Source organism: Cryptotermes secundus, unplaced genomic scaffold (assembly GCF_002891405.2).
Source record: "Cryptotermes secundus unplaced genomic scaffold, Csec_1.0 scaffold2013, whole genome shotgun sequence".
NCBI classification, from domain to species: Eukaryota; Metazoa; Arthropoda; class Insecta; order Blattodea; family Kalotermitidae; genus Cryptotermes; species Cryptotermes secundus.
The window spans coordinates 130,431-140,293 of NW_019743680.1; the positions used below are offsets into that span (position 1 = coordinate 130,431).

Below are 9,863 nucleotides of genomic sequence, written 5' to 3' on the forward strand. Positions count from 1 at the left end.
TCGCGTGGCAAAATTCTCATCTAGAATTCGGAAGGTTGGCGTTACTGTCAGTTTTCCCCCCTTCAGGTTATGTCCTGGTTATTGGCAAGCTGTCCGCCACTATCTCAACTTCTTTCTATTTCACTTCCTTTTTTCATAGAGTTTGTGACAGTCTCCATAAATCACAAATTTTCGGAAGCTTCCTGTCCGTACGAAAATAATTTACGTGGCTTTAATTTCGTATTGATGACAGAAATATAGGCCCAAATATCTAAACGCATGAGGTGCATTTTAAACCCGATTGTTTATCACGACGTATCTAATCATGAATTCACAACATGGCATATTTTTAACCTACATCTTTAATTTGGGGCATGTGGCAGCGTAGTCGGTTCATGTAATATGCAACAAGCCGGAAGGTTGCGGGTTCGATTCTCGGAGAGATCATTTAATATTTCAATTGACCTAATCCTTCCAGCCGCATTATGATCATGGGGTCGACTCGGCCTCTGACAGAAATGATCACCAGGATTCGTTTCTGGGGGTAAAGGGCGGTCAGCGCATAAGACTGAGAACCTCACCGCCATCTGTGAGCCGATTGTCTAGAAAATATGGGAACCTCGACGTCTCACAACACTATGGGTCTCCACTACCACTTACATGGAAAGCTTTATCTCTTTTTTTACATCTTCAGTATACCTTGAAATTCTAAAAAATCTTGACCAGATTTCCTTTTATGAGTATTAAAGTTTTGCAGCCTGTTTTTATACAATTACGAGATCATATGATTGTAAAACTTTCAGATAAATTTTAATCCTATAAGATGCACGATCAGTGGCACTTTGAGAGCGAAGTCCTCTCACCTACCTCCACCTGCCTGTCCCTGGAAGCAACAGGGTGGCCTGGCTGGCTGACTAAGATTGATGGTGCCTAAGGCAAAGTGTGAACTACAGTTCCGAGGCATATGTGACAGTGAGGCAGAAGTGTGGTGTACGGTGCGCTTAGGATACACGGCGTTCTTGCATTGTATCTAGCTTTCCCCCCATACAAAGGGCTGTGTGTGGGTGGAAGATTTCCCCTGTAGAAGCAACCGGAATATCTCGTGGTTCTGGAGAAGCGCCCTTTGAGGGCGAGACTTTATCTTGGTGAGCAACTTGATCATAAGAGGAACTAGACCGACTAGCAGAATAAGCGGCCATATTCAATAGACGTACATAAGTATTTTGTCATAATCATCGTCATCATCATTTATTTCGAGGTAGGCTTTTATCAGCCCACTGCATCTAGAAAACTATCGTCCCATCATCATCTCTGTAGTCCAGCATTCCCCCAGCCATATGACTGGTAGTTAGTAACATTTTAGGACAGTCTTTAATTCTCCTTTCTTAAGATGTGATTACGATAATTTATTTCTTGTGGTTCTGGATCCTTTCTTCTAAAACCTGCATTTGTAATGCATGGCTTATTGTACGAAGGAGAGTCTGTAAATAGTCCACAAATGGAAGTAGAACAAATGTAATGGATGCAATAGATTGTCTATGTGTATCACTAGGTAGCAGCACAGTCCAGCTTCATGAGAGTCTACGTAGCAGACACGCATGCTCATGTTCAGAGGCCGTTTTCAGTAGTCAAAATGGTGACTGTGCTTGAGGTTCTACAACTGAAGAGCAGCGTTTTTTTGTGAGTTTTTATGTTTAGAAGCACTCAATGCAAAGATATTCATATAGAAATATTTCTGTTTACGGTGGAAAGTGTTCGTTGCCTAAAGCGGTTCACAACTATGTCGAGAAATTCCCTCAGTGACGTCTGGCAACAGCCATATAAACACAGCCGAACATGCAACCATAGCGGAAGCTATGTTTACTGTCGATCCGATTGACGCGCCAGTAGTGAGACTGAATAGTGATCACGTGATGTGTGTTTACTGTAGGTCCATGTCTGTTCCGCGGCTATGTAAGTAAGTGACAGAATTCGTTCAGGCAGTTACAAGTTACAAGTGAGAAACAGCGACAGAAGCACGCGAACAAGCAAGCAAACAGGCAAACCCGAGGAGTACAAAAGAGTAAAAGAAGTAAAGTCTGTGAAGATTTAACAGGTGATTTGAAGACTTTTAGTATTTTAGAGTGCAGTGGTATTGGGAATGTGTGCTTAAGGGAGAGGTCTATAGTTCATGTGTTATACAGCTGTGAAGACTAGTGAAGATGAACTGAAGAGATTAGAGTGGAGTGCTTTGTAGGTTGAAAATCAGGAGCAGTGTTATAAGTAATTTCAGTTACTAACTGTAGGTTGTTAATAAGTCCAATTACCAATACGAACCCCGTCTTTAGTCACCCATGTAGGTAACAATATTCATAAAGAAATGTGGATTTTTCATATTGGCCCCAGAAATAAAAATTTGATTTTCTCAAATTTGCTGTAGCAATATTGATTAAATTTCAGTAATATATAAGGGAACGTTTCCCTACATAAAATTTTGTAGGTGGTATTTTCAGGAAAATAACTATTCCATCTAGCGGCCAAAAAAATATTAAATTATATGTGCTGCAGTTTTATGTGTATAAACTAGGCCGCGCCATAGCTCAAGCGGTTAGTCACTGGCTTTCCACCGCGGCGGCCCGGTTTCAATCCCGGGGTCTGGTCAAGTGGGATTTGTGGTGGACAAAGTGGCGCTGGGACAGGTTTCCTCCGAGAATTTCGGTTTCCCCTGCCAATCTTCATTCCACCAACTGCTCCACAATCACCCTCACCTATCATCTGGGGCTCGTACAGTAGACCAGAAGTAGCCGCCGTACAAGGGACTTAGTCCCACCCTACTAGCAATACAAAATATATATAAACTATCATACAATTGCTAATAACATATAAATTTTGGCAAGAACCGAAGTTTTCTTCTCTTTGGAGCGCATTGAAATCTGCTATCATAATTTTCATGTGATAGTAAATGAACAGAGAGGATAAAGGTTCTAGTTCCTCACAAAATCATGCTGTGTTCGAGTAACCACTCTTATCATCTTTTGGGTCAAGAGCACAAAACAGTAATATCACGACCATTTTATCTTGCATACGATATCCAGTCACAAACAGAATCTACGCTCTGCAGGTGATTCCCGCGTTCACGAAAGAGGTTGTCCCTAATGATGATTAACATTCCCATTTTCATAGACAAAAATTATAATCGCCTGATGAATTGAATGGATTGGGCGGCGCTTATATAACTTGCATGTTGACTGATGTGTTTGTTTAAATCCTGTGAAACGAGCAGCACAGATATCGTCCCAGATGGCTGTTTACCTATCTGTCCGCTCCAGACACAGATCGTCATCGGAATCGGTGAGGTATAACATATGAGCGGCAAGACGCCACCTCCAAATTATGCCTTCATGTCATGTATGCTTGTTTCGTGCAATGGACGCACGATTATCCTGCAGTATTGTGTAAATACGACTATTGGTTGCATCGGACAAATAACCTCATGTATAAGCATCTAGAGCCAGTACGAATAAGATTAGGACCTAATGTACGGGTAACTGCTGTTAGGGCAATAATCCGAGTTTCGAAGTAAACTCATGCCTCGCATGTTAGGCAGCAGCAGTTCTGCCTCTTGTTCACGGCGTTCAGTTTAAGGGGAGGAACCCAGCACGACCTGCTAGACCAACAAACTGTAGGTGCTCGCCTTGCACCGGGTCGTGATATTTAAAATCGTAAAACGCCCTTTCGCCGGACACGGTAGCCGAGCGGTCTAAGGTATGTACTGTCTTCGCTTGCTTGGAAACCGGGATCGTGGGTTCTAATCCCACTCAGGGCATGGATGTTTGTGTGCGTTTTTCTGTGTTTGTGTACAGCTAGAGGCCTTGCGACGAGCTGATCACCCGCCCAAGGAGTCCTACCGTATGTGTAAGATCTAGAAAAACCGAAATGAACGAAGAAGTTCATGGAGGTAGACCTTGGCCCACTGGGGCTATAGTGCCAAGGAAAAAAAACGCCCTTTCATATCCGTTTATATTTCTTTGGTGCTTTGATATCCCACGCTTTTACAGCAAACCTGTTGATTACATAGATAATTATAAATTCATCGTTGTTATGAGATCAGTTTATGCGAACACATGTCATAAGTCGGAGTCTTTTTCTTTCTTTCTTGGGCTATTTAACGACGCTTTTTGTATATCGATGTTATAGGGTGTAACTGAAAGTTAACGGGCAAACTTTCGGTACAAGTTCCACAAACGAAAACAAGAAAAAGTGGCCATAAACATGTGTCTCAAAGCATTTAATTTGTGAGTACATCTCAAAGAATGCTGTACATGGTGCCCCGGCACGTTTTAGCCGTCCTGTGCGATATGTTTTAGTAACATTATGATCCGTGGATAGGTAAGGCAGGACCAACTGCTTGGCATCCACAGTTACCAGATTTTAATCTTCAGGGTTTTTTACCTGTGGGGACACCTAAAATCCCTTGTTCATGCAGCTTCTGTTGACAATGAAGAAAGACTTCACCATCGGATTGTGGTTACCTGTTAGACTATCTGCAACTTCCACGGCATCTTTCAACGTATGTGGCGTTCCATGGTGAAACATGCAGAGGAGTGCATTAAATCTCATGGAACACAATTTGAGCACTGATAATAAATGTACTCTTTCAGCTGTAACTCGCAAATTAAATGTTTCCGGACATTTTTTCCTGTTTCGTTATGGGGAACTTTTGCCCACAATTTGACCTCATGTTTCACTTACATCCTGTAGAGTCCTGTATACATAGCGGTCGGGACGTGAAGCCGACCACTCACAACTATCTAGTGTTAGTATGCCTGGAACTATATTTCCACACCCCGATATATCTTCATAAAGTGATGTTTAATTAAGCACAGCGACAACCTTCCCAGCTGTATACTCCTTGTGGTAATGAGTGAAGAGTTCCGCTCCAGTTCTCGCCGTTCATTTAGGTCAGTTATGCATGTTTCAGGCCATAATGAGGTGTATCGAGGCGTGCAGCGAATATTATGGAGGATACTTTGAGCCCTTATTATAAATTGTAAAGGACTTGAAAAGCAACGAATAATCATTCGTTGCTTAATAGAGGTGCTATCCCATAACATTCCTGTAAGAATCGAAGAAAACCAAGAAAAGCCTCAATCAATATAGGCGGTGCCCTGGTCGACATTCAAACTGAGCAAATCGAGGGCATTGCTTCTATGAGGTGCAGTCAAATGAAAACGGGTCAGAAGCCAAAACATATTGAAAAACACTTCTTACCTCAAAAGTGAACTGCAAAACTTAATACATTTATCCCACTGGGAGATAAGACGGTCAATCCCATCTTTGAAAAAGCTTGTGGGCTGTCTACGGAACCACGTCTTTACCCAGTCACTCACGTCAGCCTTTTCGGCGAATCCGAGTGAAGTCAGTAAAACTCATTAATACTGACCTAGGAGATCGAACAAGACAAATCTAATCTTCAGGATTACTGGGTTTTTGGACATCATCCATCGTCCAGTATTCTATAGAAAGAAGAACACACCGTTTCGGGAACTGGTTCTGTTTCCGTCGTCAGGTGATGGGGTCCAGTGACTAACGGACTCCACAGATTTGGTGTCTCCTACCCCCTCACCTGAGCCGAAAACAGATTCAGTTTCCGAAACGTTCTGTTCTATAGAACGGACGATGGACAAAGTCCAAAAAAACGCAGTAACCCTGAGTGTTATACACCATCATCAGAGCCCTTTTGAATTTACTTCTAAGTACAGTGGAGAGTTTTGTACCACGTTTCGTTATTTTTCTGTTTTATCTGTTTACGTACGTAATATTGGTTTATTAATATTTAAAATCATCTAAATGAGAAATTAAATGCAGAATACAAAATGTTTCATAGCAATTACCGTTATGATTTCTGTGGACTACCTAGAATTGTTAAGCTGATTTAATTGAGATAATTACTATGGGATGACATGGAGCTCATGTAGAGGGTGACACTATCTATCTATATATCTATCTATCGGTCTGCATCCTTTTGTTAGGCTTTGTCCGCTTTTTTCAGTTGCTTAATCCTATACGTAGTCTGTAGGACTCCTTGGACAGGGGATCAGTCCATTTCAAGGGCGCTGCCTACACATAGAATAACAGAGACACAGAAGAAACGCACACAGACATCCATGTCTCATGTGAGATTCGAACTCACGAGCCAAATGTTCGAGTGGGTGGAGACGGTGCATGCCTTAGGACGCGCGGCCACTCTGATGGGTGGGGGAGACGAAATGCAGTACAGTGAGGAGAGTCAGCGGCAAGGGGAACATAAGTACAGTTGAAGCATGCGTTTGAGACCTGGCGTGTGGAGAAGTTTGATGTTAGTGGCGTTCAAAGGAGCTAGTTATATTGTATCAGGTACTCCAATTTTGCTGCTGGGCTAATGGAGAATATGATGGTTATTAGGGTGAATATGATAGGGAAGGGGGGATAAACGAAAGGAGGAAGTCAATAAACATCCCAGAGGTCGGTTAGAATGAGTTAACTTCACGGAGCCCTCAGTTCCATTGACCTGCCACAGTACTGTAACGTCTGATAGTCTGATGTGCTGTGACGGAGCTAACAACTTGTTTTTTCCTTTCCTCCTTTTACTAGTTTATTGCTTTACGTTTACAGAGCCCTATCAGATTATCAGAGCTCTAGTTAACCACGGTACAAAGGTCGTACCATAGATCAGGCGGTTAGTCGCCGGCTTCCTACCGCGGCGGTCCGCGTTCGAGCCCAGGTCAGGTCATGTGGGATTTGTGGCGGTAAAAGTGGTACTGGGGCAGTTTTTCTCCGCGTACTTGAGTTTCCTTTCCAATTCTCATTCCATCGACTGCTCCACACATCATCATCATCATCATCATCTTTAATTCGCGGCTGGTCCAATAGGCCTGTAGTGACCGACTATCAAGTGGACTGTTTCACCCCATCACAAGAAACTAGAAAAAAAAAACACCGCCGTGCAAGTAACGGGGTATATTCTTATATGTTCCAGGCTGTACGTAATTGAAGTTATAAACGAAAATCACGACAACTTAAACTTTTCAAGACCATTCTTTCCCCCCTGGCACTACAGCCCCAGTGGGCCTAGGCCTACCTCCATGAACTTCTCCTTTCACTTCGTTTTTTCTAGATCTTACACATTCGGTAGGATTCCTTGGGCGGGTTATCAGCTCGTCGTAAGGCCTCTACCTGTACACAAACACAGAAAAACACACACACACAAACTAAACATCCATGCCCTGAGTGGGATTCGAACCCCCGATCCCGGTTTCCAAGCGAGCGAAGACCGCTCGGCTACCGTGACCGGCCTTCAGGACCTTATCCATTCATAATCAATCTTTCCTTTTTTTACTATTGTGATTCGGTTTATTTCATAATTATTAAAATAGGTACAGTTTATGCGTAGCAAATTTATATCTCACACGTAATACATACGGTCGAATTTATTTTTCGACCGGCCGGCTGGAAATACAATGCTCCCACGCCTCCCCGCTCTTGGTCGCCTTATCGTTTCTTATTCATCCTGTGCACTGGGGTTTGTTTCAACAATGCTGCGTGTTTAGTTATCTAGTTGTCCTTGACATACGTAGAAATACAGTTCGCAGTGTTGTGAAATATCGTGTTCAAAATTGAAATATAACGTGGAACAGAAATTATTCTTATGTGATAGCGTTTTACTGTGCTCTTCGTGGAGGAAATGCCGTAGAAGATTCTGTAAGTATTGCCCTGAGAATACAGTGCAGTGTAAAGCAACGGTTCATAATACCGCTACAAAAGTACGTTTAACGAGATGGATGTTGGACAAGAAGAAATCTCATAAAAGCACGTACAGATTAAAGAATTTGATGACATCGGTACTCGACAAGAAGCAAGTCCAGAGATGTCATTACTTATTGACAAGTTCACGTTGTTAACAAAGTTGCTAAGTTACGACCTTACAAAACTACAATCGTGCATATCCTTTTGTGGTCAGGTTGCAGAGCAAGAATTGGACACTGTTATTGGTCTCAAAAAATAGGCATGCAGTGGACTTCTTGACCCAGAACTTAACTTTTATTCTGAAGTGGCAAAGCAAGAATTTAATGCTATAGGTGGTTTCAGGAACTGGTACCCAGTGAACTTTATGACACAGAAATTAATGTTAATTCTGACGAGGGCTAATTCTCTTTAAGTGGTTACGTATACAGCCAAAATAAGAGATTCTCGAGCACAGAAAATATCGATGCTTTTCATGAAGTGTCATTTCATGATTTAAAAGTTTACATTTGATGTGTATTAATTCGCATAGAATAATTGTATCCGTGTGTTATCACGAAACAATACATTCCGAATGTAATATGAGATTGATTCTCTCTGACCGATGAAGAGGTTCGCGTAGGCGTTTTATGACAGATAATGCAACGTCACTCACGGAGAACCGTTCTGTGGGTGCAATAATGAAGTCTTAGGTGAACGAGTAATAAGCCGAGGATTATAGACTCCGAAAATTACGCGATACAGGTTTATACCCCTATAACTTTTATTTGAGTGGTACGTTGAAAAAAAAATTGTATATGAAAAACCTGGTCATTTTGAAATACGTAACTTAAAGGGGATATAAGGAATGAAATTTCCGCTATTTCCGTGCAGTTGCTTCGAGATGTGTCTAGAACCATATTCTCACGATGTGAGGCATGCTCAACAGCAGAGGATCATCTCTTCGAGAGACTATTTAAACGTGAGGTAAGTTAAATTTATGCAGAAAAGCGGGCAGTAAACAGTGACCACAGCGATGAGTCTGTACGGGAGGATTTCCCCTTCAGCTGCGGAAACCAGTCTGACGATAAATTGTGCATTCATATTTACATTTTCAGCTCTTTTCTGTGCTACTTGAGGAACGTTGAGGGGTAGTGATTAGCAATTATCAATCTTGATCGAGAGTGCCGTTTCTAATCTCGATCCTGAAACTGGTGAAACCGAATTTCTTTGCAGTTTCCATTGATGCCTCCAGAGCAGTGCCAGAAAAGTTGTCTCTGTGCTTAACTAATTTAGCACTATAGCATGAAGGCGTATGGGGGAGTTGATATATAGATCCACATTTTATTTACCTCGGCACTAGTTGGAGGTGAGTAGTCAGCTTCACCCCCCTGCCGCTTAACCCCCGGAGAAAGCACCCCCGGTACCCCTTGGATAGGAGGCTTGGTGGTCCCCAGGACCTGTCTGGACGACGTGGAGAAGGGAAAATGTTTGATCCTAACGGGATTCGAACTCCGACTCCTCGGTCGTCCAGCCCGCAGCCAGTCGATATACCGACTGAGCTATCAAGGCTTCCCAGAACAATGCCAGAAGAGTTTATTAAATTGGCCACAGCCTCATCATTCCACGTCCATAGAATTCTTCATTTATAATTATCCTCCAATTTGACGTTGAATAATCTACGCTTTTGACAATGTGCTGTTTAATGCAAAAGGAACAATTTACACTGCACTTATTTCACTATTACTATTTCATAAATTTTAATTTCAACGTTTGTTAAGCTTATGTTCCCCTCTACGACAAATTGTATGAACTCAATTTTCTTTCAAGTTTATATGATTTTAAACGCGAGCGAATTTCAACTTTATGTCGCTTGTTTTCTCTACATTTTGTTTTACGGCGAAAGAAATGGATTCTAAATTGACCGAAAATCTCCTCATGATATAAAAAAACTACTCTGCATTTCACGCATTGTTAATATACTGCATAAACAATCCGTTAATGTGAAGCTTTATTATAAAACTGTAAATTATGTTCGAAAATGCTACGGAATTCAACAACATATTTACTGTGTAAGATTTGGGGTTTTCACGGCGGTGACTATGAAGAAAGCAGTCTTGCGGGATTTAGAACAGTCTATATGT

General features: G+C 41.9%; 1 protein-coding gene across 1 annotated transcript in view; it reads right to left on the reverse strand.

Moving 5' to 3' along the window:
- The window catches only part of LOC111874293 (cardioacceleratory peptide receptor-like), a 309,517-nt gene that overhangs the window by 103,441 nt on the left and 196,213 nt on the right, over positions 1–9,863 (reverse strand). The gene's annotated exons all lie outside the window — the stretch shown is intronic.